Below are 26,609 nucleotides of genomic sequence, written 5' to 3'. Positions count from 1 at the left end.
TGGCTATGGATCTTGCCAAGCTACAGGCTGTGATGGACTTGCAGGAACCCCATTCTCTCAAAGCGGAGCAGCGCTTTTTAGGGTTCATTAATTACTATCTCCAGTTCATTCCCCACTTCTCAACTTGGGTAGCTCCCTTGGTTGCCCTCACCAAAGAGGAGCAAATCCTAATTTGTGGTTGGAGGAGGTCTCCAAGGCCTTCCTCTCTATTAAGTCCCACTTTGCTAGCGCTCCCATTCTACATCGCCCCGATGTAGATAAACCATTCATATTGAGCTGGATGCCTCATCTGTTGGTGCTGGAACAGTCTTATTCCAAAAGGATGCTCATGGTCGGAAGCATCGTTGCTTCTTTTTGTCTAAGACCTTCACACCAGTGGAGAGGAATTATTCCATCGGGGACAGGGAGTTGCTAGCCATTAAGTTGGCTTTCTCGGAGTGGAGACACCTAGTGGAGGGGGCTCGCTTTCCCTTCCAAGTTTTTACGGGGCAGCACAGTGGCTCAGCGGATAGTACTGCAGTCTTGCAGTGCTGGAGTCCTGGGTTCTAATCCAACCTTGGACAATATCTGCAAGGAGTTTGTATGTTCTCTCTGTGTTTGTGTGGGTTTCCTCCGGGTTCTCCCGTTTCCTCCCACGTTCCAAAGACATACTGATAGGGATTTTAGATTGTGAGCCCCATCGGGGACAGCGATGATAATGTGTGCAAAACTATAAAGCACTGCAGAATATGTTAGCGCTATATAAAGATTATTATTTATTTATTATTACACCGACCACAAGAATTTGGTCTATATACAGACTGCCCAGCGGCTAAATTCTCGCCAGGCCAGCTGGTCTCTGTTCTTCTCCCGGTTCCATTCCACCCTCCATTTTCACTCCGGGGGGAGAAGAACATTTGTGCTGATGCTCTCTCCCGTGCCGTAGTGTCATCAGTGGAGGAGGAGGAGGGGCCTCAGCTTGTTGTCTCTTCTGAGAGCCTGAGGACAGTGTCTCCAGTTTCGCTAGAGTCTGTGCCCCCGGGCAAGACTTTTGTGCCAACAAATTTGCGACCGGAGGCTCTCTATTTGGCTCACTTGTCCAGGGTGGGTGGACACTTTGGGACCAAAAGGACATCTGAGCTTCTGGTGAGGACGTACTGGAGGCCGCATATGGCCCATGACGTCAGAGACTATATTCGGGAGTGTGTCTTCTGCACCAAGAATAAGTCTCCTCGACAACGGCCAGCTGGGTTACTTTATCCCCTGCCGGTGGCAGACAGGCCCTGGGAGATGGTCGGGATAGACTTTGTGGTGGACTTACCCAAGTCCCGTGGCTGCTCCATCATTTGTGTAATCACTGACCATTTTTCTAAAATGGTGCACCGGGTGTAGCTTCCATGGCTACCTTCTGCACGGGCCTTGGCAGCGTTGTTTATAAAACACATTTTCCGCCTACACGGTATGCCGGACAAAATTGACAGTAAGTGGGGTCCCCATTTTGCGTCTCGATTCTGGAGAGAGCTTTATCATTTACTCAGCATCGAGTTGAATCTCTCTTTAGCATACCATCCTGAGACGAATGGGTCCCCGCTCCGACCATTGCTCCTGGCGATTTAGTGTGGTTCTCCGCCCTTAACATCAGGCTGCGAGTTGAGTGCATTAAGTTTGCACCTCCCTACTTGGGTCCCTTCAAGGTCCTGGAACAGGTTAACCCTGTGGTCTACCGTCTGGCCCTTCCTCCACGCCTAGGTATCACCGACACCTTTCATGTGTCCCTCTTAAAGCCTGTACACATGTCCCGGTTTTCCAAGTCATCTTCTGGGACATAGGGTTCATCTACGGATGATTACGAGGTGAATGCTATCTTGGCGTGTAAGGTGGTACATGGCGGATTGGAAGGGTTATGGCCCAGAGGACAGGTCCTTGGAGCCTGCTGAGCACGTTCGAGCTTCGCAGCTCATTGCTGCCTTCGAGCGTAGCGAGGTCCAAGGATGGGCACCCTTTGAGGGGGGTAATGTTAGGTCTCGAGTTTCTGCCGCTGCACAGGGGGAATCTCGAACCACCTCCGCTGCGGTCTCCCATTCTTCTCCAGCAGCAGTGGAGCCTGCTCAGCGGAGATGTCGGTTCCAGCATCTGGCTCAGGCAGATACTGTGTGCTTGGTTACTGCTGCCCTTCCAGGCTCAGCCATTGTAGCCAGTACTGTTCAGCAGTGAGCAGACACTTCTGGGACTGCTTTTCTCCTTCTGAGCATGCTCAAGGGAAGACCTCTCATTGAAAGTCAGGGGTCACATGCTAAGGTCCTGTAGCAGCTCCTATTGGTTCACTAGGAAGGTCCTGAAGAAGCTACAACTATAAAAGGTTTGCATGGCCGCACGGCCATGCGCTAGTATCAATTGTGTTTGGCTTTTGCCAGTGAATACTCTACCACTCAGTCATATGTGGAGAGTCTATTTAGCTCTGGGGCTGTACACGCAGGCAGGCAGCTAGCGTCAGTGGGGGCAATTAGCCTTGGCTTAGCGTCTGGTTCCTTCATGTGTGCGGTTAGCACAGAAGAGTTTCAGAGCAAGCACAACCCAAGTTAGGGTAATAGTTTTCTGTGTACAGCGTGACTCTGTGAAGCAACAGAGGTCGCTTACATTTCACACGGGGTGAGGTTAACCCACGTGTGAGCTCAGAGTCCATCCGCCATTACTTAGCAGCAGGAATCTCTGCACGGTGGACCTGCTGCGAATGCATCTCGTATCTATCTCTCATTACTCGGTGCGTTCCTCTAGCCCTAATAGACACCTCCACAAAGATGGCCTCCATGTAAGAGTAATCAGAAGAAAACCTCTTCTGCATTCTCATCATGAAATTTAGCATCAGAAGTATGCAAAAGAGCATCTAAACAAGCCTGATGCATTTTGGAAAGAAGTCCTTTGGACGGATGAGGTTAAACTAGAACTCTTTGGCTACAATAATCAAAGATATGTGTGAAGCAAAAAAGGCATGGAATTTCAGGAAACGAACATCTGGCAAACCAATAAGCATGGGGGTGGATCAATCATTCTTTGGGATTGTGTTGCAGCCAATGGAACGGGGAACATTTCACAAATGAAGAGTATAATGGATTCAATGAAATGTCAACAAATTCTTTATGCATACATGACATCATCTGTAAAAGCTGAAGTTGAAAATAAGATGGCTTCTACAAATGGATAGTGATCCTAAATCCACAATAGTCTACCACAAAAGGCACAAACTGAAGGATTTACAATTGCCCTTGCAGTTCACTGATCTAACATAGTAACATAGTTAGTAAGGCCGAAAAAAGACATTTGTCCATCCAGTTCAGCCTATATTCCTATATTCCATCATAATAAATCCCCAGATCTACATCCTTCTACAGAACCTAATAATTGTATGATACAATATTGTTCTGCTCCAGGAAGACATCCAGGCCTCTCTTGAACCCCTCGACTGAGTTTGCCATCACCACCTCCTCAGGCAAGCAATTCCAGATTCTCACTGCCCTAACAGTAAAGAATCCTCTTCTATGTTGGTGGAAAAACCTTCTCTCCTCCAGACGCAAAGAATGCCCCCTTGTGCCCGTCACCTTCCTTGGTATAAACATATCCTCAGCGAGATATTTGTATTGTCCCCTTATATACTTATACATGGTTATTAGATCGCCCCTCAGTCGTCTGATTTACAATGATGATCTGATCATCATTGTAAATTTTGTGGCAAGACCTCAAAATAGGTGTGCATGCAAAATGACCCAGGAATATCACTGAACTGGAATAATTTTCTAATGAAGACTAGATGAAAATCCTTCAAACAAGTATTGAAAGACTCTTAACTGGCTACAAAAAGCATTTACAAGCTGTGATACTTTTAAAAGCGTGTGATACTAGATACTACCCTGCAGGGGGTCCACATTTTTACATCAGGCCATTTTCCTTTTTGTAATTTTTAAAATGTAGAACATGAAAATATATACAGGTGCTTTCCAAAAAATTAGAATACCATCAAAAAGTTATTTTATTTCAGTTCCTAAATACAAAAAGTGAAACTCATATATTATATAAAGTCATTACAAACAGAGTGATACATTTCAAGTGTTTATTTCTGTTTATGTTGATATTTATGACTTACAGCCAATGAAAACCCAAAAGTCATTATCTCAGTAAATTAGAAGCTCCATGGGTATTACTCCCTTCCCACACTATAAACATCTGCTCCCAGCTGTGGACTTTCCCTCTGCTGGTTAAGAAAATTACACAGGAGCCCACGTCACTATTTTCTGAAAAATAATATTTTAATAATTATATACATGTACAGAAAGCTGTAAATGCATTGTACTAATTGTATATGTCATTGACATCTGAATGTCTATATATTTATGTGTATATACTGTGTGTAATCCATCTATTCTATCTTGTCGGCTCCTGCTGTGATTTTACAGTACGTGGCAGCTGAATTCTGGCTTTTCTTAGATAGATAGATAGATAGATAGATAGATAGATAGATAGATAGATAGATAGATGCAATATATACTGTATATACATATACAGCTGCTTCTCACAAAATTAGAATATCATTAAAAAGTTAATTTATTTCAGTTCTTCAATACAAAAGTGAAACTCATATATTATAATAGAATCAAGGTACCAGAGTCTGGAGGAAGAGTGAAGAGGCACTGTTACAGAATCCCCCAGCACCCAGAATATCTGGGCCGTTATATATATGTATAATAGGTTCCATGTGAGATGCATCAGCCCACAGGCTGCGCTCCTGGGCAGATGGGACAAGATATTCTCCTTCTGTCCTCCTTATAATTCCCGCAGTAAATATCGGCAGGCTCCGGCCACCTGCGGCTATTGTAATGTATGTCTGGCCTGCTGCTGTTCTATTGGCCTGCCCTCTGTATCTGTGTTATATATTCTGTGTCCTGTGAATAAAGTGTTGTTAGACTGGAAATACGTGGAGAAGTAGTGAGATTTTATATTCACCCATGTAACCAAGGAATTCCAGCCAGCGTCCTTCATTCAGAATCCAGCCAAAGCAGAGTGGACCTCCTGATACATGGGGTGGTACTGAAAGAGGTACTACAGCACAGTAGACCCCGTTACAGGCACACAATCCAAGCTGCTTGAGGTCTAGTGTGAAGCTTCCACAATCAGGGATGGTTTGGGGAACCATGTCATCTGCTGGTGTAAGTGCACTGTATTTTATCAAGACCAAAATCAGCGCAGCCATCTACCAGGACATTTTAGAGCACTTCATGCTTCCCACTGCCGACAAGCTTTTTGGAGATGGAAATTTCATAATCCAGCAGGACTTGCCACCTGTCCACACTGCCAAAAGTACCAATACCTGGTTTAAAAACAACATTATCACCGTGCTTGATTGGCCAGCAAACTCACCTGACCTTAAGCCTTTGGGGTATTGTCAAGAGGAAGATGAGAGACACCAGACCCAACAATGCAAATGAGCTGAAGGCTGCTATCAAAGCAACCTGAGCTTCCTTAACACCTCAGCAGTGCTACAGGCTGATCACCTCCATGCCATGCTACACTGATGCAGTAATTGATGCAAAAGGAGCCACAACCAAATATTAAGTGCATTTACTGAACATATATTTCAGTAGGCCAACATTTCGGATTTTAAAATTATTTTTCAAGCTGGTGTTATAAAGTATTCTAATTTACTGAGATTATGACTTTTGGGTTTTCATTGGCTGTAAGCCATAATCATCAACATTAACAAAAATACACACTTGAAATAGAACACTGTTTGTAATCACTCTATATAATATATGAGTTTCACTTTTTGTATAGAAGAGCTGAAATAAATTAACTTTTTGATGGTATTCTAATTTTGTGAGAAGCACCAGTATATATATTTTAGCCTGAAATACAAAGGAAATGTGTCATCTTTAACTTTAGGCCTTTTAGAGACCATTTCATCTTTATCTTGCTTAACCATTCACAATAATAGTAATTTTGACCAGAGATGTCAAAACTTTTACATGCCTCTTTATATTTCTCATAAAGTTTATTTGGTGTATAAACAGGAGCAGGATGTAATTCACTTGCTATGGTATATATCCCAGTGTATGTTTTTGGATTTTAAAGAGAACCTGTCACCCCCGAAGCCCCCCCCCCAGGCGTTTGAAACTAAAAGAGCCACCTTGTGCAGCAGTAATGCTGCATTCTGACAAGGTGGCTCTTTTAGTTCTGGGTGCTGTAACTGCAGAGATAATCCGTTTTGTAATTTGTCAGAAAATACCTTTCTTCAGTCAAGGAAGCAGGCCTTTCCCCCCTTGCTGCAGACGCCACACAGCCATCACTCAAATCTTCTTGGCGCCGGGCGCTGCCTCTTCACCGCTGTTTTAAAATGAGCCAGCGCCTGCGCTCTTTTCTCCTGCCTTGGGCAGGCGCAGTGAGCGCTGCCCATCTGTCCTCATATGCAGTCTAGCTGACTGCGCCTGTGCAGCTGCCCTGCCTGTGAATCCCAGCCCCGCAGTGTCTTCTGATTTATTCACATTGCGGGGCTGGGATTCACAGGCAGGCCGGCTGCACAGGCGCAGTCAGCTAGACTGCATATCAGGACAGATGGGCAGCGCTCATTGCGCCTGCCCAAGGCAGGAGAAAAGAGCGCAGGCGCCGGCTCATTTCAAAACAGCGGTGAAGAGGCTGCTCCTGGCGCCAAGAAGATTTGAGTGACGGCTGTGTGGCATCTGCAGCAGGGGGGGAGAGGCTTGATTCCTTGACTGAAGAAAGGTATTTTCTGACAAATTACAAAGCTGATTATTTCTGCAGTTACAGCACCCAGAACAAAAAGAGTCACCTTGTCAGAATGCAGCATTACTGCTGCACAAGGTGGTTCTTTTAGTTTCAAATGCCTGGGGGGGGGGTGACAGGTTCCCTTTAAGATCCTGTGGTAATGCTACTTAATTGTCCTCTGCTGAGGAAGACATAGGAACACTTGTGATTAAAGTCAGTGGCTAGTTTGTTACTTTATAAGCCAGCAAAACAAAAATAGTAACACAAAATGGGTCTTCATGGTATAACTGAAAATAAACAGCCTGTAAAAAATCATTTCCTGCCTTGTGGAGAACAGCAAATGTCAGGTCACACTTGAGCTCCAGACTGGAGACTTCCTCACCTCCAAACACACAGAATCTTGCCAATCAACTTTGTGGCCAGACATTTACCTGCTGAACCACACACTCGGGGTTCAGATATGATGAGGAGCCGCCCCGCCCTTCTCTTACAGCTACTCACAAAAACCCCAACCCTGTCATGGAAACCCTGGGTCTCAGATGATGGAGGACAGCAACCTTCGTGACACACATCTCCTCTCAAATACTTTGCCAGTGACCCTGTCATAACCTATATACTGTCCTGTAGAGTATGCTAGTGCTATCAAAGCAAAAGGAACATTTACATACAGTTTAACATTGACTATTAAATAAGGTTGGAGTATGTTATCTGAAGCATATCATGTACCTTATGCTCTGCACAGATTAGAAACCTGACTATACCCATCAAAAGCTGAGGCCTAGTCCACTTTGTTCCAATCCTAAGAGACTTTAGTTGATGGTAAAGCCGAGAAGATCCATTAAATCACTGCAACAGGTGGGACACACATGAGACTGCAGAAGGACAATGCGTGTGAGCAGGACTGTCACTTCCAGCTATCCTCTATGGTATACGACAGGTATTAGGGTCACAGGTAGAGAGGGGCCAGTTCATGCTTGGGAGACTCAACAGGCTTTGATAGACTATGTCAGAGACTTATGGCCTAGTGGAAAAAGCCAGAGACCCCCGATAGTGCCAGATTTGCAGAGAGAGATCTGACTGTGTCTACTTTGTGCCGCTGTACATTGCATCAAGACACCTACACTACAGATGCAAAATTTCAGCCATACATGTTTAACTCTGAAAAGCTGCATCATTTCACAGGGAAACACAGTTTAATAGCTGCAAGGGACTAAGCCGTAAGTCAAGCTAGTTAGACAGATGGGTCCCCAGTGGCTTCTCCCTGCCTGCTGCCCTTGAGTGATAGGTCTCGTCCTATGCACGTACGCAGGGAAAGACCTGTCACTGCAGAGCAGTGGTATTGACCAGACTCTTCCTGCATGCCTGTAATCATATAGCCAGATAAAGATATCTGCACTAGAGATATAGTATTACACATTTGCTATTTTCATAAATGGCCACCAAAATGCTAGTCTTTGTCATAAAGTAATTTTGCTTTGTAGCTCATAGAGTAGATCCCTAGTGAACCCATTTATGACATTTTTATACCATAATCAAACATATGAGAATTTTCTTCATGAGAAATCTTATTTAGCCACTAATGTACATTCTTCTATGCACCTAACATCAAAAACAAATGATCCAGAATATATGGTCCCTGCCATTTCCAAAAAGATGGGATACTAGTCTTGGTCACAATGAAACACTTCAATAGGAATTTTACACTTATGAATGTAATGTACAGTATATTTTAATCTTTCTTTTGTTATCTTAGCTCTTGATGACAACCTCTTTCCAAATGTTTGATAAGTGTCCCCCAAATATTCAGTGTCTAAGTATTTACTTATCTACAGGTCTGGTGGTATGCCAATATTTGGTTGGTTTAAACATGGTCATACAAAGTCACTACTAGGGTTGAGCGACTTTTACTTTTTCAGGATCGAGTCGGGTTTCGCGAAACCCGACTTTGTCAAAAGTCGGGTCGGGTGAAATCGGCCGATTATTTCGAAAAGTCGGGGATCCGACCGAAACACGAAACCCAATGCAAGTCAATGGAGAATCAAAGTCGGCAGTGAGTGGAGGACAGGAAAACAGCAACAGAGCCCATTTTAATGCCAAAAACATCAATTCTTGTTACTTAAGCTTGTCAATCTTAATTTACCTTATAATAATAGTTAGCTATTGAAAATTTGGGGGTCATTTGGCAACAGTTGTGAGGGGAGTAGGGCTGGCTCAAGTTTTTTGTGGGCCCAGGAAACGCGGACTAGGTCACGGCGGTGGAGCAGGGAGAGGTAAGCATTTCAACTTTGCAAGTGCTGTGATCCTGAGCAAGCAGGGGGGGCACACTCGTTCGCATTGCCACTGGCAAAGTACGGCGTTGTGATTGACGGCGGGGGCGCCTCCCACTGGCAGAGACACTTTTGCGTACTATGAGGGGCCCTGTGCCAGTGACGTCGCCAATAAGTATGCCCCCCCACCTGTTGAAGGAACATGCACTTTCATCTGCACCTTCCTCTTTGTCCCCATGTAAGGTGGTATAGTATGCGGGAAGGGGAACCTGAGTTTCAGCAGGGTCAGATTCAGGCTGTGTAGAATGCAAGGGGAATGTAGTGGTCTGTGTCAATGTACCAGCAGACTCATCTAGCAGTGGCTGGGCAATGGGCAGGAATGAGGAGGAAACACAGATATAGGCCCAAAATAAAAAAGTAGGCTAAAAGCTGTTAAAAATTTGTAACGGGAGTAAACAGGTGGCATTGGTTTGTTCAGTGGAGGAGAACAACAATCAGCGGCAGACACCGTTAGTAGGCCCAACCAAACAAGTAGGCCAAATGAAGTTTCATATTCTAAATATAGGCCGAAAGCCTGAAGATTGAAGCTCAGCTTTGTGTAGTAGAGGAAAACAAGAGGCAGCAGCAGACAACGTTACTAGGCCCAAACCAAGAACTAGGCCAAATGTAGTTTCATATTGTTGTTACAGGCCGAAAGCCTGAAGCTTCAAGCTCAGCTTTGTTTAGTAGAGGAAAACAAGAGGCGGCAGCAGACAATGTTACTAGGCCCAACCCAACAAGTAGGCCAAATGCAGTTTAATAGAAAAAATATTTAAATGAAAGCCTGAAGATTGAAGCGCAAGAAAAATAAACCAGGAGAACACCAAGGAGCAGCAGACACCGTTAGTAGGCCCCAACCCAACAAGTAGGCCATATGCAGTTTAATATTTGATACAGGACAACAGTTGAAGTTCAGCTTTTGTTCAGTGAAGGAAAAAAAAGAAGCAGCAGCAGACACCGTTATTACGCCCAAATAATAAGACAGTGGTAGTAGGCGCAAAGTATTAAATGGAGGCCAGGGCCCCTGTATATTTTAACTATCATCTATCATTTCAAATAATTCGTATTGGCAGTGCCATTTAAGGTTTTAACCGCACAGACTACACAGTGGTGGAGCTTGGAGAGGTAGTATTGCAAGTGGTAGAGCACTGTTCAAGCTGGGGGGGGAACACTCTCTCGTGGGTGGCGGTACTGGCACAGGGCCCCTCATATTACGACGGTGTAATATGAGTTGTGGTTCAGTGTCTCCCCCCAAAAAATGAGGAAGTCTGGTGGAAGAGGCCGCGGGCGGGGGTTGCCAGCTGGTACTGATGGTGCTGGTGGTGCTGCATCTCGTGGTAGTGGCAAAAGCACAGTAGCACCTAAGGCTGGAGGTGTTCAGCCTGCGTCATCGTCTGGCTACTAGTGTTGAGCGATACCGTCCGATACTTGAAAGTATCGGTATCGGAAAGTATCGGCCGATACCGGCAAAGTATCGGATCCAATCCGATACCGATACCCGATACCAATACAAGTCAATGGGACTCAGGTATCGGACGGTATTCCTGATGGTTCCCAGGGTCTGAAGGAGAGGAAACTCTCCTTCAGGCCCTGGGAACCATATTAATGTGTAAAAGAAAGAATTAAAATAAAAAATATCGCTATACTCACCTGTCCGACGCAGCCGGGACCTCAGCGAGGGAACCGGCAGCGTTGTTTGTTTAAAATTCGCGCTTTTACTTGGTTACGTGAGGTCCCGGCTTGTGATTGGTCAGGGCGGCCATGTTGCCGGGACGCGGACCAATCACAGCAAGCCGTGACGAAATTACGTCACGGCTTGCTGTGATTGGTCCGCGTCCCGGCAACATGGCCGCCATTAACCAATCACAAGCCGTGACGTCACGGGAGGCTGGACATGCGCGTATTTTGAAAAGCGCGCGTGTCCAGCCTCCAGTGACGTCCCGGCTTGTGATTGGTTAATGGCGGCCATGTTGCCGGGACGTCACTGGAGGCTGGACACGCGCGCTTTTCAAAATACGCGCATGTCCAGCCTCCCGTGACGTCACGGCTTGTGATTGGTTAATGGCGGCCATGTTGCCGGGACGCGGACCAATCACAGCAAGCCGTGACGTAATTTCGTCACGGCTTGCTGTGATTGGTCCGCGTCCCGGCAACATGGCCGCCCTGACCAATCACAAGCCGTGACGTCACGGGAGGCTGGACACGCGCGCTTTTCAAAATACGCGCATGTCCAGCCTCCCGTGACGTCACGGCTTGTGATTGGTTAATGGCGGCCATGTTGCCGGGACGTCACTGGAGGCTGGACACGCGCGCTTTTCAAAATACGCGCATGTCCAGCCTCCCGTGACGTCACGGCTTGTGATTGGTTAATGGCGGCCATGTTGCCGGGACGTCACTGGAGGCTGGACACGCGCGCTTTTCAAAATACGCGCATGTCCAGCCTCCCGTGACGTCACGGCTTGTGATTGGTTAATGGCGGCCATGTTGCCGGGACGCGGACCAATCACAGCAAGCCGTGACGTAATTTCGTCACGGCTTGCTGTGATTGGTCCGCGTCCCGGCAACATGGCCGCCCTGACCAATCACAAGCCGGGACTTCACGTAACCAAGTAAAAGCGCGAAATTTAAACAAACAACGCTGCCGGTTCCCTCGCTGAGGTCCCGGCTGCGTCGGACAGGTGAGTATAGCGATATTTTTTATTTTAATTCTCTTTTTTACACATTATTACATTAATGTTGTTGCGATACCCGATACCCGATACCACAAAAGTATCGGATCTCGGTATCGGAAATTCCGATACAGCAAGTATCGGCCGATACCCGATACTTGCAGTATCGGAATGCTCAACACTACTGGCTACACAAGGCCTCGAAGGCTCCCTTACCTGGGAGTAGGAAAACAGCTTTTAAAGCCAGGGAAGCAGGAAAAAGTGTTGTCTTTCCTTGCTGACTCACCCTCTAGCTCTTTCGCCTCCTCTTCCCAAAGTTCTAAATGTAAGAGCAGCCAGTCGTCAGTGGATGCTCCCGGTCAGGAAAAAGACATTTCCTTGTGTCCTTCTCCCAAACCAAAAGTGAAGGATGCATCAGGCAACACTACAGGTTACTCCATGGAGCTCTTTACACATACCGTGCCTGGGTTAGAAAGGGAAATTGTACACTGCCAATTACAAGAAGAATCGGACATGGAGTGCACTGATGCACAGCCACAGCTAGATTGAGATGCTGTTCCATTGACTCTGATCACTACATTGCCCTCGCAGTTTACTGAGCCAGAATGTGACCCTGATGAGACTATGGTGCCCTGTCCCGAACGCTATAGCACCTTACACGGTGACACTGAGGAAGGTGCACATGACATTGAGGAGGAGGTGATAGATGACCCAGTTGTTGACCCAGATTGGCAGCCATTGGGGGAAGAGGGTGCCACTGCCACTAGCTCAGAAGCGGAGGAGGATGATCAGCCATCTACATTGCAACAGCTGTCATCTGGCAGGCCCGTATCAGGCCAAAAATGTTTGCGAAAAACAAAAACAGTTTTAGGAGAGCGTGGCCATTCGGTGAAAGTAGCACAGCGCACAATGCCTGAAAAGGTTTTCGATAGTAGGAAGAGTGTAGTGTAGCAATTTTTTAACCAAGATCAGAATGATCAGTCAAAAGTTATATGTAAGAAATGCTCAAAGACCTTTAGCAGAGAGTGGAATCTTCAAAATGTAAATACAACGTGCATGCTTAGACATTTAACCAGCATGCACTTGCAAGCCTGGACTAACTACCAAACGTCCCGTACCGTTGGTGCACCTGCTCGGAATGAAGGTAGTCAGCAATGCTACATTGCTTCCCTCCCTGTAAGCCCACCGGTTAGGACACCACCAGCAGCAAATGTGGCGGTATCGTCGTAAAGCCAAAGCAGTCAGGGAATCACAAGGTTATTGGTAGGAAAGACTGTTTGTAGGCCAACAAAAAGAATACCATAACAAACTCTCTCTCAATCCGCCATGTCCACCACCACCACCGCTAGTTCCACCATATGCAGCTCTCCAGTCCAGCTCACCCTACTAGAGACTCTCGATAGGAAAAGAAAGTACTCATCCTCTCATCCGCGTACACAGGATTTGAACGCCCACATTGCTATACTAATCTCATTACAGATGATGCCCTACCGTTTGGTTGAAAGCGAAGCTTTCAAAGACCTGATGGCCCACACAGTACCACGCTATGACCTACCCAGTCGCCACTTCTTTGCGAGAAAAGCCATCCCAGCCCTCCACCACCATGTCAAAGACCGCATTGTCCATGCCTTGAGGCAATCAGTCAGTGGAAAGGTGCACCTCACAACAGATGCATGGACCAGTAGTCATGGCCGGGGACGTTACGTGTCCATCAAGGCGCACTGGGTTCATGTGTAGGATGCAGGGTCCACAGGGGGCAGCCATAGTGGGACAGTTCAGCCTATCCCACAGTCTAAGGAAACAGTTGGCATAAGGCGTTCGCCACTCCTCCTCCTCCAGAAGCGAAAGCTCGTGCACAGAGCGCAGTCGCCCTACCACTCCATCCACAGCTGCCAGTGTTGCACATGGGGTGTCCCATTATCGAACAGCTAGTGGTAAGCGTCAGCAGGCTGTGTTTCAAATGAAGTGTTTGGGTGACAACAGACACACCGCGGAAGTACTGGTGGAGTACTTGCAGCAACAAACTCAGTCATGGCTGGGCAGTGTACATCTTGATGCAGGCAAGGTATTCAGTGATAACAGAAGGAATTTTATGGCTGCCATAGCCCTTTCAGAACTGAAACACATACCTTGCCTGGCTCACACCTTTAACCTGGTGGTGCAGGGCTTCCTCAAAAATTATCCAAAGTTACCAGCCCTGCTCCTGAAGGTGCGAAGACTTTGCTCGCACATCCGCTGGATGCCCATACATTCCAGCCGTATGCTGAACCATCAGCGATCGCTGAATCTTCCCCAGCACCACCTAATAATCGACATTGCAACAAGGTGGAACTCCACACTGCACATGATTCAGAGGCTGTGTGAACAGAGGCGTGCTGTAATTAATTTGTCGGAGGATACACGGGCAGGCCCTTGGATGGCAGACATGGAGTTGTCTGGTGTGCAGCGGTCGACGCCATCATAAGCATTAACATCCCACTTATGCGTCTGCTGATGCAAAGTTTGACGCACATTAAGGAGCAGGCGTCTTCAGCCGAGGAGGAGGGAAGCCTTGATGACAGTCAGCCATTGTCTGCTCAGGGAACTGTCCAGGATGAATTGGCGGATGAAGAGGATGAGGAGGAGGATGATGGGGATGAATATGTATGGGAGGAGGATGATTCTCAGGTGGCAATAGAAACTGGTGGCATTGCAAGGTCTGGTACAGGTTTATTGCGGGACACTTGTGATGTTGATTTGCAAGAAAGTGGTCCTCAACCCAGCAGAAACAGTTAATTGAACGCTGGAACATTGGCCCACATGGCTGAGTATGCCTTGCGTATCCTAAAAAGGGACCCCCGCATTGTTAAAATGATGACCGATGACGACAACTGGTTGGCCTGCCTCCTGGATATAAAGGAAAACTGCAAAATATCATGCCACATGAGAACCTAGGTCAAATATTGGCTACCAAACAAGCAACTCTTGTAGACCGTTTGGTTCAGGCATTCCCAGCACACAGTGATGGTTCTCACACGAGCTGCAGGGGGCAACATGGCAGAGGTGCTAGAGGTGCAGAAATCCGAAGTGGCGTTGGACAGAGGGGTTTTATGACAAGGTTGTGGAATGATTTCGCAATGACCGCTAACACGACAGGGGCAGCTGCATCGATTCAAAGTGACAGGAGACAGCATTTGTCCAGTATGGTTACAAACTACTTTTCCGCCCTTATCGATGTTCTCCCTCACAGGCCTGAATTGGCAGAATATGCATTAAAAGAGCTCGCTTGCCCTGCTGCCAGTGTGCTATCAGAAAGAGTCTTCAGTGCTGCTGGTTCAATACTGACCGAAAAAAGGACACGTCTGGCTACCAAAAATGTTGATTAGCTAACCTTCATTTAAAATAACCAATCATGGATTTCACATTCTTTTGCCCCACCTTCCCCTGCTGACACGTAGCTTGCCTGAAAGATGACTTGCTTTTGGGGGGAGACACAGAACCCCAACTCTGGCCCTGTGGTATAACACAACACTATGAACGTGGCAGAAAGTGGCTGCCTGATATACGACGCACTAGCTGTACAGCTGAATATACACTGTGTGAGAATTTGAATCTCCATTTTTTGGGGGGAGACACTGAACCCTAACTCTGGCCCTGTGGTATAACACAACACTATGAACGTGGCAGAAAGTGGCTGCCTGATATACGACGCACTAGCAGTACAGCTGAATATACACTGTGTGAGAATTTGAATCTCCATTTTTTGGGGGGAGACACTGAACCCTAACTCTGGCCCTGTGGTATAACACAACACTATGAACGTGGCAGAAAGTGGCTGGAATTATTATAAAGAAATAAAAAGGTACTGCAATAACACGCTCCCTAGTCCCTACAATGATCTCAGGACAAGTATGGCAGCAATAAAAAGGACTGCAGAACAAAAAAGTGTGGACAAATAAACAAGACAGGTAACTGTGCAGAAAGGAGCAACAGGATTTTTGCTTTCAAAAAAGCAGTTGGTTTGCACAGCACCGTGCACACAGCTATGCAGCTGATGCACTAAAATATGACCTCCACTGTCCCTGGACAAAAAGGTGGTGTTGGACCATGGAAATCCCTACAGCACAAGTGGTTTGGGGGTTAATCTTCCCTCCCTAACTATATCCCTTCTTCTGATGAAGCTGCAGCAACCTCTCCCTATGCTATAAGATCGGCAGAAGTAAGATGGCGGTCAGCGTGCACGCCCCTTTATAGCCCCTGTGATGCCGCAGAAAGCAAGCCAATCACTGCCATGCCCTTGTCTAAGATGGTGGAGACCGAGACCTATGTCATCACGCTGCCCACACTCTGCGTCCTCCTTCATTGGATGAAAAACGGCGGTAACAGCATCATACGAAACGCGACTTTGGCGCTCTGATCGCCGACCTCATGGCCGAGTCCACACTAGGATCGGTTCGGGTTTCATGAAACCCGACTTTGCCTAAAATTCGGCGATTTATGAAAATGACCGATCCGTTTCGCTCAACGCTAGTCACTACCTCTACTTAACAGAAGTCATGCTTTTTTAAACTTCTGATAGATACTGCTACAAAAGCCTTTTACGCGCTCTTATAACTGGACCATCATATTTTTTTTTGGAAGTTTGTTCCCAATCTTTAGCCAGTTTGAGGATGGTAGAGATCAGTCAGTATTCAGCTGCCAAGAATATGCTTGCCCTGTAGCTCATCTTATGGTTTAACAGTGCTAAAAATGTTTGATGTCAAAAGTACATCTCCATACATAGAAAAGAAATAAGCTGCTGATAATTTGTATGGGGACCAAACAGTAATATTAAAAATTTTTCCATCCTACTGAATTTGTTTTGGCCGGTTTAAATAAGCCTTTAGGCTTTGCCAACCTATTTGCATACATAAAACAAAACAAGACGCAGAGAAGCTCACAGTCTAGAAAACATAGTACAAGATAACATAACATAATATAATATATTATAATAACATAATTAAAGCTTTTACTCCAGAAAAATATGGCAACAATTTTCAAAAAGTTGCAGGCTGCATTAATTGGTTTGTGACTTTTGGCACTTTCACACCATTTTTGCTTGGTTCTGACAAAGTGGGTGGAGCTTGTACATGGTGAATGTGTGATGGGGCATGGCAACCTGGCTTGCAAAATAAAGAAGTGGTGGCATTCCATATACATAGGCGCAATAAACGATTTAAGTCACTCCATTAATATAATTGTGTGAAATACTTGGCACTCAAAGGTATGAGGTAGAAGTGGAAAATAAGGTTATTCATGCAATCGAATGTATATGCAAAGCAATATTGACATTTCGGTGCTACATCCAGACATTTCTCAGAATAGCGCAGATTACTGGAAGAAAAGATGTTGAGTTTACTTCTTTACATATACATTGGATTGGATGAATAAACTTAGTTTCCAGTTCTACCACATACATTTGAGTACCGAGTTCTCAATGAATTAGATTGCTCCATCCTGCCACATCATCAAGGCAGGCATGAAAAACTCTGGTCTTGATAAATCATAGCCAACATGCCTAAAAGTTGGGCAGTTTTTCAACTATTCTAAGAAACATCCCATAGAACTGAAATTCACAATGGAGTTAAAAAATAATGTCTTACTATTTTGTGTGTTGCTGATAATTCTATTGCATTATACATTACTTCAGATATAACCATGCTATACAGCATATACTGTACAATGCTCAGAAAAATCTAATTTACATTGACTAACAGTAATGTCCCTTAATGCCCTGCAAAATCTGTCATCTTACTTCATTGTTTGTTATTTGCATGGTTGCTATGGTTAGGTAATGGATGTGTCTTAGTTCGCTTTCTCAAGCACACTTTCTTGGCTTACTATTTGTTTTATTGTTTGTTAGTCACTTGTATATGTTTATACATTTTGAACCATGAGAAATGAAGTAGAATGCTTGTTGAGTAGTTCTAAAGAATGATCTAAATACACTGCAGCACATTCAGTCCCACGAAAAAGTGTGGAAAAGTGTTTGCCCCTTTTCTGATTCACTATTCTTTTGCATACTAAAATGTTTCAGATCACCAAACAAATTTAAATATCAGACAAAGATAACACAGGTAAACACAAAATTCAGTTTTTAAATGAAGGTTTTTACTATTAAAGGAAAAGAAATCCAAATCTACAGTGTCCTGTGTGAAAAAGTTATTGCCCCCTAAACCTAACAACTGGTTGGGCCACCCTTAGCAGCAACAACTGCAATCAAGCTTTTGCGATAACTCGCAATGAGTCTTTTACAGCGCTCTGGAGGAATTTTGGCCCACTCATTGCAGAATTGTTGGAAATCAGCCACATTGGAGGGTTTCCGAAAATGAACCACCTTTTTAAGGTCATGCTGCCTCATCTTAATTGGATTCAGGTCAGGACTTTGACTAGGCCACTCCAAAGTTTTAATTCTGTTTTAAGCCATTCTTAGGTTGACTTGCTGGTGTGTTTTTTGGATCATTGTCCTGCTGCATAAACTAAGTACGCTTCAGCTTGAGGTCAAAGACAGATGGCAGGACATACTCTACAGGATTTTCTAGTAGACAGCAGGATTCATGGTTCCATTTATCACAGCAAGTTTTGCAGGTCCTGAAGCAACAAAACAGCCCCAGACCATCAAACTATCACCACCATATTTTAATGTTGGTATGATGATCCTTTTTTTGAAATGCTATGTAACTTCAAAGCCAAGTGCAATGGGACAAACACCTTCCAAAAAGTTTAACTTTTGTCTGGTCAGTCCACAGAGTATTCTTCCAAATTTCTTTGGGATCACCAAGATGTTTTCTGGCAAACCGAGACAAGTCTTTATGTTTTTATTGCTCAGCAGTGGTTTTTGTCTTGGAACTCTTCCGGGACCTTTTTGCCCAGTCTCTTTCTTATGGTGGAGTTATTAACACTGACCTTAACTTAGGCAAGTGAGATCTACAGCTCTTTGGGTGTTTTTGTGGGGTCTGTTGTGACCTATTGGATGAGTCATCGCGGTGCTCTTGAGGTAATTTTAGTCAGCTGGTCACTCCTGGGAATGTTCACCACTGTTCCATGTTTTCACCATTTGTGGATAATGGCTCTCACTGTGATTCTCTGGAGTCCCAAAGCTTTAGAAATGGCTTTATAACCTTTTCCAGACTGAAAGATCTCAATTGCTTTGTTTCTCATTTGTTTCAGAATTTATTTGGATCACGGTATGATGTACACTGTGTGAAGAATTATTAGGCAAGTTGTATTTTAGAGGATTATTTTTATTATTGATCGACAACTATTTTCTCAATCAACCCAAAAGACTCATAAATATCAAAGCTTAATATTTTTGGAAGTTAGAGTGTTTTTTTTTTTAGATTTGGCTATCTTAGGAGGATATCTGTTTGTGCAGGTAACTATCACTGTGCAGAATTATTAGGCAAATTAATAAAAACCAAATATATTCCCATCTCACTTGTTTATTTTCACCAGGTAAACCAATATAACTGCACAAAATTTAGAAATAAGCATTTCTGACATGCAAAAACAAAACCCCAAAAAATTAGTGACCAATATAGCAACCTTTCTTTATGATGACACTCAACAGCCTTCCTTCCATAGATTCTGTCAGTTGCTTGATCTGTTTACGATCAACATTGCATGCAGCAGCCACCAAAGCCTCCCTAACACTGTTCTGAGAGGTGTACTGTTTTCCCTCCCTGTAGATCTCACATATTATGAGGGACAACAGGTTCTCTATGGGGTTCAGATCAGGTGAACAAGGGGTCCATGTCATTATTTTTTCTACTTTGAGACCTTTACTGGCCAGCCACGCTGTAGAGTAGTTGGAGGCATGTGATGGAGCATTGTCCTGCATGAAAATCATGTTTTTCTTGAACGATACCGACTTCTTCCTGTACCACTGCTTGAAGAAGTTGTCTTCCAGAAACGGGCAATAGGTCTGGGAGTTGAGCTTCACTCCATCCTCAACCCAAAAAGGTCCCACAAGTTCATCTTTGATGATAGCCACCCATACCAGTACCCCACCTCCACCTTGCTGGCGTCTGAGTCAGAGTGGAGCTCTCTGCCCTTTACTGATCAGGCCTCTGGCCCATCCATCTGGCCCATCAAGAGTCACTCTCATTTCATCAGTCCATAAAACCTTTGAAAAGTCAGTCTTAAGATATTTCTTGGCCCAGTCTTGATGTTTTATCTTATGTTTCTTGTTCAAAGGTGGTCGTTTTTCAGCCTTCCTTACCTTGGCCATGTCCCTGAGTATCGCACACCTTGTGCTTTTTGTTACTCCAGTAACGTTGCAGCTCTGAAATATGGCAAAACTGGTGGCAAATGGCATCTTGGCAGCTTCACACTTGATTTTCCTCAATTCATGGGCAGTTATTTTGCGCCTTTTTTTGCATAACACGCTTCTTGCGACCCTGTTGGCTATATGCCATGAAACGCTTGATTGTTCAGTGATCACGCTTCAAAAGTTTGGCAATTTCAAGACTGCTGCATCCTCTGCAAGACACCTCACAATTTTGGACTTTTAAGAGCCCGTCAAATCTCTCTTCTGACCCATTTTGCCAAAGGAAAGGAAGTTGCCTAATAACACCTTATATAGGGTTTTGATGTCATTAGACAACACCCCTCCTCATTGCAGAGATGCACATCACCTGATTTACTTAATTGGTAGTTGGCTCTCCAGCCTGAACAGCTTGGAGTAGGACAACATGTATAAAAAGTATCATGTGATCAAAATACCACTGGCCTAATAATTCTGCACACAGTGTATACCTTGCGATTAATTTTGGCCTACTTCACTTTGTCAGGCAGGTCTTATTTAAGTGATTTCTTTATATAGAAAAGATGTGGTGGTAATAAAGCCTGAGTGTGGCTAGGGAATTTGAACTCAACTTCCCAAATATATGATAAACCACAGTTAATTTATGTTTTAACCCCATTCTGACCTCGGACGGGATAGTACGTCCGAGGTCAGAAGCCCCGCTTTGATGCGGGCTCCGGCGGTGAGCCCGCATCAAAGCCGGGACATGTCAGCTGTTTTGAACAGCTGACATATGCCCGTAATAGGTGCGGGTAGAATCGCGATCTGCCCGTGCCTATTAACTAGTTAAATGCCGCTGTCAAACATTTAACGGCATTTAACTACGGCTTCTGGCCGGGTGGCCGGAAATGATCGCATCGCCGACCCCCGTCACATGATCGGAGGTTGGCGATGCTTCAGAATAGTAACCATAGAGGTCCTTGAGACCTCTATGGTTACTGATCCCCGGCAGCTGTGAGCGCCACCCTGTGGTCGGCGCTCACAGCACACCTGCAATTCTGCTACATAGCAGCGAACATCAGATCGCTGCTATGTAGCAGAGGCGATCATGTTGTGCCAGCTTCTAGCCTCCTATGGAGGCTATAGAAGCATGGCAAAAGTTAAAAAAAAGTAAAAAAATGTGAAAAAAATAAAAAAAAATATAAAAGTTTAAATCACCCCTCTTTCGCCCCAATCAAAATAAATCAATAAAAAAAAAATCAAATCTACACATATTTGGTATTGCCGCGTTCAGAATCGCCCGATCTATCAATAAAAAAAGCATTAACCTGATCGCTAAACGGCGTAGCGAGAAAAAAATTCAATAAAATGCAATAACGGGCGATCAAAAGAACGAATCTGCACCCAAATGGTATCATTAAAAACACCAGCTTGGAACGTAAAAAAATACGCCCTCAACCGACCCCAGATCATGAAAAATGGAGAAGCTACGAGTATCGGAAAATGTCACAATTTTTTTTTTTTTTAGCAAAGTTTGGAATTTTTTTTCACCACTTAGATAAAAAATAACCTAGTCATGTTAGGTGTCTATGAACTTGTACTGACCTGGAGAATCATAATGGTGGGTCAGTTTTAGCATTTAGTGAACCTAGCAAAAAAGCCAAACAAAAAACAAATGTGGGACTGCACTTTTTTTGCAATTTCACTGCACTTAGAATTTTTTTCCCATTTTCTAGTACACGACATGGTAAAACCAATGATGTTGTTCAAAAGTACAACTCGTCCCGCAAAAAATAAGCCCTCACATGGCCAAATTGATGGAAAAATAAAAAAGTTATGGCACTGGGAAGGAGGGGAGCGAAAAACGAACACGGAAAAACGGAACACCCCAAGGTCATGTCGGTGGGTGAGTATATCCATATTTTTTATTTTTATTCTTTATTTTTTACATGAATATGGATCCCGATCCCAATTCCCGATATCGCAAAAATATCGGAATTCGGTATCGGAATTCCGATACCGCAAATATCGGCCGATAACCGATACTTGCGGTATCGGAATGCTCAACACTAATAACAACTCTATACTTCATAATTGACAGCAGAGTAATTCTGTCTTATCAATTACCAGTCACTTTATTCCATTCTACTTTTTTTTAATCCAATCAAGGTTACTTAATGGTGTGCTACAAGGATACAGCTTGAAAGTAAAAAATCTTCTGAAGACTTCATATGTGCCTCTGAAGTTGAGTTCAAGCTATCTGATGATATTTCTTTGTGTGAGTAATTGTACCAAGAGACAGCCAGAGAAACTGAGTCTAAAGAGCCCTACACTCACACCCTAGTTATGGAGCCAGAATAGGGCTCACAGTTATTCTAACATCAGGGTGGCAAGCTCTGCATTAGGTAGAGACACTTCAATATGCAGAGCGAGTAACATTTCTGATATACATCACACCTTGTACTGTATTTATTTGTGCTGCTGTACCCTACAGAGAACAAAATCCTTATATCTCCAGGTAGGCAGTGAAGACTATTAAAGGAAAAATATTAGCAGGTTTTTGCTAAGGCCGGCCTCACACTCAGCGTATGTAAGTACGGTCCGTTTTTTACGGCCGTAATACGCAGAAAAGTCCCCAAAATAGTGATCCGTATGTCATCCGTAGGCAGGGTGTGTCAGCGTATTTTGCGCATGGCATCCTCCGTATGTAATCCGTATGGCATCCGTACTGCGATATTTTCCCGCAGGCTTGCAAAACCGACATCTAATGGATTTATGTGCTCAAATGTTCGTTAAAACATATGTACAGTATATATATATATATATATATATATATATATATATATATATATATATATATATATATATATATATATACACTCACCGGCCACTTTATTAGGTACACCATCCATGCTAGTAACGGGTTGGACCCCTTTTGCCTTCAGAACTGCCTCAATTCTTCGTGGCATAGATTCAACAAGGTGCTGGAAGCATTCCTCAGAGATTTTGGTCCATATTGACATGATGGCATCACACAGTTGCCGCAGATTTGTCGGCTGCACATCCCAAAGATGCTCCATACAAGGCAGGATGGATCCATGCTTTCATGTTGTTTACGCCAAATTCTGACCCTACCATCCGAATGTCGCAGCAGAAATCGAGACTCATCAGACCAAGCAACGTTTTTCCAATCTTCTACTGTCCAATTTCGATGAGCTTGTACAAATTGTAGCCTCAGTTTCCTGTTCTTAGCTGAAAGGAGTGGTACCCGGTGTGGTCTTCTGCTGCTGTAGCCCATCTGCCTCAAAGTTCGACGCACTGTGCGTTCAGAGATGCTCTTAGGCCTACCTTGGTTGTAACGGGTGGCGATTTGAGTCACTGTTGCCTTTCTATCAGCTCAAACCAGTCTGCCCATTCTCCTCTGACCTCTGGCATCAACAAGGCATTTCCGCCCACAGAACTGCCGCTCACTGGATTTTTTTTCTTTTTCGGACCATTCTCTGTAAACCCTAGAGATGGTTGTGCGTGAAAATCCCAGTAGATCAGCAGTTTCTGAAATACTCAGACCAGCCCTTCTGGCACCAACAACCATGCCACGTTCAAAGGCACTCAAATCACCTTTCTTCCCCATACTGATGCTCGGTTTGAACTGCAGGAGATTGTCTTGACCATGTCTACATGCCTAAATGCACTGAGTTGCCGCCATGTGATTGGCTGATTAGAAATTAAGTGTTAACAAGAAGTTGGACAGGTGTACCTAATAAAGTGGCCGGTGAGTGTATATATATATATATGTCATTGAGACACACATATATATATATATATATATATATATATTCTGTATTTATATTTAATTCAGCGCGATATATGTGAAAAGCCGGTAATTCAATTGCCGGCTTTTCATTTCTCCTTCACAAATCCGACAGGATATGAGACATGGTTTACATACAGTAAACCATCTCATATCCCTTTTTTTTTGCATATTCCACACTACTAATGTTAGTAGTGTGTATGTGCAAAATTTGAGCGCTGTAGCTTGTAAAATAAAGGGTTAAATCGCGGAAAAAATTGGCGTGGGCTCCCGTGCAATTTTCTCCGCCAGAGTGGTAAAGCCAGTGACTGAGGGCAGATATTAATAGCCTAGAGAGGGTCCATGGTTATTGGCCCCCCCTGGCTACAAACATCTGCCCCCAGCACCCCAGAAAAGGCACATCTGGAAGATGCGCCTATTCTGGCACTTGGCCACTCTCTTCCCACTCCCGTGTAGCGGTGGGATATGGGGTAATGAAGGGTTAATGTCACCTTGCTATTGTAAGGTGACATTAAAGGAGAAAATTATTATTTCAAATAAGAATCTTTTTTTCGAACCTTGTCAATGTCTGGACTAGATTTTAAATTAATTTGGCAACTCATTTGATTAATAAAAGTATGAGTTTTCATGGAAAACACAAAATTGTCTGGGTGACCCTAAACTTTTGAACGGTAGTGTATCTGTGTGTTACTGACATATATATATAATGTATATATATATATATATATATATATATATATATATATATATATATATATATATATATATATTCTATGTGTATATTTCTATTCTATCTATTCTATGCTAACCTGTCAGTGTGATTTTACTGTACACCGCACATGAATTACTGGCTTTTCAAAGGACACCAGTGCGTAAAAAACGAACAGCACTCGCATGCTGTGAGTGCTGTGCATTTTTTTCTTGCACCCATAGACTTGCATTGGCGAGACTTGGCCAATATATGCGTAAAATCGCAGCATGCTGCAATTTCTCTCGCATGTAGAATACGCCCTAGAAAAAAAAATGGTGATGTGAGCTTCTTTATAGGTTATTATCATTGGTCTGAGTGCTATGTGCTGTTTTCTCGCATAGCACTCGTCCATATTATAAGCTAGTGTGACTCTGGCCTAAGAGTGGCCATAACCATGGATACTTAAGCTTCTGCAATGCCCTGCACTGCACATGAGGTAAGTGACATAGCAAATCAGAAGAACAATACTGAATTTCTAATTGGATGCATTTATTAATATTATTATTATTATTATTACACATACTACATGCCGGGATAGGATCTTGGCGATCGGAATACCCCTTTAACTTAACTACTCTTAACTACTAATATTGTAACATCTCGCATTTATTGGTTATCCTGACTGACACAGTATTTTTGTAATATAATCTCTGTTTAGATTTTTTATTTGAACATCCTGGCTCCAGTGAACTAGAAATATTCATACTTTTATCAGATAAACCACAATTCTTTTTATATTATGATCAGACTGACCTGTTCCCAGGATTATCTTTCAGATTGTACAGTACTAATTAATTATTTGTTATTTGAAATCAACTGCATCATAGTGATGATTTTTCTAAATTATTTATGTATATCAAGTGCTCCTTTTTATGCAATTGTAGTTCATTTTAACTATCTGCATAGCATTAGGTACTGAAAAAATACCTTTCAGTTCAAGCCATGAGTCAGAATGGTCAAGGATTCCAAGGTCAGAAGCCAGGGTAGTATGTCATAAACAGAAGGAAGAGACAAAAGCGTGGTCAGGTAACATTCCGAGGTCAGAATACCAGGAGGATAATGGATCACAGCACAAGGGGTTAAACAGTCGGATGGTCAGAACGAAGTCCAAGGCGAGGTAGCAAATGATCAAGCATACAGAACTCAAGGCACAGGGAGCACAAACCTAACTTGTTGAATGTACGTCTAGCAGAGGTTTGGGAGAAGCAGCTCAGTTAAGAAGGCATGACCATCACCCGGGACAGTGAACACTTGGAGACAACTGACACCTCCCAGTCACAGGATAGTCAAGCTGTTAATCAACACACTGACAGCTCTGCATGCCCCTGTACCAGATTGGATGGCCAAGCTGTCAAAGTACTGACAGCTTCAGCATGCCCCTGTGCCGGATTGAACGACCGAGCTGTCAGCAACTGCTTACCAGGCACACTGAGGGGTGGAACCGTGACAGTACCCCCTCTTCTAGAGGGGGCCACCGGACCCCCAGGCTTCTCAGGAAATTATAGATGGAAGGCCCTGACTAACCGATTGGCCTTCACATCTTGGGCAGGGACCCAAGATCGCTCCTCTGGTCCATATTTTCTCCAGTGGATGAGGTACTGGAGGGAATTATGAACCCACTAAGAATCCACAACCATCTGAACCTCATACTCCAGACCACCGTCTACTGAAAGTGGAAGAGGCGGAGATGAGCGAGACAATGCCAAAGGGACATACTCCTTTAATAGGGATTTATGGAATATGTTAGGGATGCGAGGGGATGGAGGAAACTTTAATCTAAATGCCACAGGATTGACCATCTCTAGGATCTCATATGGATCAATAAACTTTGGACCCAACTTTGCCGACAGCACCTTAAGTTTAATATTCCTAGACAACAACCAAACCTTATCCCCAATCATAGAAACAGGACCTACCAAACATCTTCTATCGGCCTTTCATTTTTGGCGAATCTGAGCCAATATAATCTGTCCCAATATTCTTCTGAACCTCCCTCCAGACATCCCCAAGTCTCTGTACGGCGACCTCCAGCCCATGGCTTTCAGAACTAATCCTAGAA

The sequence above is a fragment of the Ranitomeya variabilis genome, chromosome 2 (assembly GCF_051348905.1).
Source record: "Ranitomeya variabilis isolate aRanVar5 chromosome 2, aRanVar5.hap1, whole genome shotgun sequence".
In the NCBI taxonomy this organism is placed as follows: Eukaryota; Metazoa; Chordata; class Amphibia; order Anura; family Dendrobatidae; genus Ranitomeya; species Ranitomeya variabilis.
This window is presented reverse-complemented; position numbering follows the sequence as displayed.